The sequence below is a fragment of the Schistocerca gregaria genome, unplaced genomic scaffold (assembly GCF_023897955.1).
Source record: "Schistocerca gregaria isolate iqSchGreg1 unplaced genomic scaffold, iqSchGreg1.2 ptg000378l, whole genome shotgun sequence".
In the NCBI taxonomy this organism is placed as follows: Eukaryota; Metazoa; Arthropoda; class Insecta; order Orthoptera; family Acrididae; genus Schistocerca; species Schistocerca gregaria.
In genome coordinates this window covers 11,482,161-11,484,511 of record NW_026061824.1, presented here as the reverse complement: position 1 = coordinate 11,484,511, position 2,351 = coordinate 11,482,161, and positions in this window count along the sequence as shown.

Here is a 2,351-nt window from a genome sequence, read left to right as displayed (position 1 = left end):
TCTCTGAAACGGTTGTACTTATCGTCTGCAAAGCTATGTCGCGTGCAGCGTTATGGGGAGACACTAAAATCAGCACAGTGGAACACAGATGAAGCTTCTAAGTTGATGTAATAGCCAGTAAGAAGTAGTACAATTCAAGTTTTAGGTATCGACTATTGACTTTTTAGCTGGCTTTGATGCCTTGGACATGAGCTAGGACCTTAAGATTCAGTATGAAAGGAGGACTAGCAGCCGCGTTGCATGGGAGAATGTGAAAAGTGTTCATATGTAGTAAAAACCTGAGAAATCCGTCCGTTTTCGTCATTTGGTATGGAATCAACTTAAAGCCAGATCGTCATATTGGCCGCTCTTCTCTCTGAAACGGTTGTACTTATCGTCTGCAAACCTATGTCGTGTGCTGCGGTATGTGGAGACACTAGAAGCTCCATAGTAAAACACAGATGAAGCTTCTAAGTTGATGTAATAGCCAGTAAGAATTAGTACGATTCAAGTTTTAGGTATCGATTATTCACATTTTAGCTGGCTTTGGTGCCTTGGACATAAGCTATGACCTTAAGATTCTGCATGAAAGGAGGATTAGCAGACAAGTTGTACGGGAGAATGTGAAAAGTCTTCATATGTAGTAAAAACCTGAGAAATCCGTCCGTTTTCGTCATTTGTTATGGAATCGACTTAAAGCCAGATCGTCACATTGCCGCTCTTCTCTCTGAAACGGTTGTACTTATCGTCTGCAAAGCTATGTCGCGTGCTGCGTTATGCGGAGACACTAAAAGCACCATAGTAGAACACAGATGAAGCTTCTAAGTTGATGTAATAGCCAGTAAGAAGTAGTAAAATTCAAGTTTTAGGTATCGATTATTGACTTCTTAGCTGGCTTTGGTGCCTTGGACGTGAGCTAGAACCTTAAGATTCTGCATGAAAGGTGGACTAGCAGCCGAGTTGCACGGGAGAATGTGAAAAGTGTTCATATGTAGTAAAAACCTGAGAAATCCGTCCGTTTTCGTCATTTGTTATGGAATCGACTTAAAGCCAGATCGTCACATTGCCGCTCTTCTCTCTGAAACGGTTGTACTTATCGTCTGCAAAGCTATGTCGCGTGCTGCGTTATGCGGAGACACTAAAACCACCATAGTAGAACACAGATGAAGCTTCTAAGTTGATGTAATAGGCAGTAAGAAGTAGTACAATTCAAGTTTTAGGTATCGATTATTGACATTTTAGCTGGCTTTGGTGCCTTGGACATGAGCTAGGACCTTAAGATTCTGCATGAAAGGATGACTAGCAGCCGAGTTGCACTAAAGAATGTGAAAGGTGTTCATATGTAGTAAAAATCTGAGAAATACGTCCGTTTTCGTCATTTGTTATCGAATCGACTTAAAGCCAGATCGTCACATTGGCCGCTCTTCTCTCTGAAACGGTTGTACTTACCGTCTGCAAAGCTATGCCGCGCGCTGCGTTATGCAGAGACACTAAAGTCACCATAGTGGAACACAGATGAAGCTTCTAAGTTGTGTAATAGCCAGTAAGAAGTTGTACAATTATAGTTTTAGGTATCGATTATTGACTTTTTAGCTGGCTTTGGTGCCTTGGACGTGAGCTAGAACCTTAAGATTCTGCATGAAAGGAGGACTAGCAGCCGAGTTGCACGGGAGAATGTGAAAAGTGTTCATATGTAGTAAAAACCTTAGAAATTCGTCCGTTATCGTCAATTTGTTATCGAATCGACTTAAAGCCAGATCGTCACATTGGCCGCTCTTCTCTCTGAAACGGTTGTACTTATCGTCTGCAAAACTATGTCGCGTGCTGCGGTATGAAGAGACACAAAAACCACCATAGTAGAACACAGATGAAGCTTCTAAGTTGATGTAATAACCAGTAAGAAGTAGTACAATTCAAGTTATAGGTATCGATTATTGACTTTTTAGCTGGCTTTGGTGCCTTGGACATGAGCTAGGACCTTAAGATTCTGCATGAAAGGAGGACTAGCAGGCGAGTTGTACGGGAGAAAGTGAGAAGTGTTCATATGTAGTAAAAACCTGAGAAATCCGTCCGTTTTCGTCATTTGGTATGGAATCAACTTAAAGTCAGATCGTCATATTGGCCGCTCTTCTCTCTGAAACGGTTGTACTTATCGTCTGCAAACCTATGTCGCGTGCTGCGGAATGTGGAGACACAAAAACCACCATAGTATAACACAGATGAAGCTTCTAAGTTGATGTAATAGCCAGTAAGAAGTAGTACAATTCAAATTTTAGGTATCGATTATTGACTTTTTAGCTGGCTTTGGTGCCTTGGACGTGAGCTAGAACCTTAAGATTCTGCATGAAAGGTGGACTAGCAGCCGAGTTGCA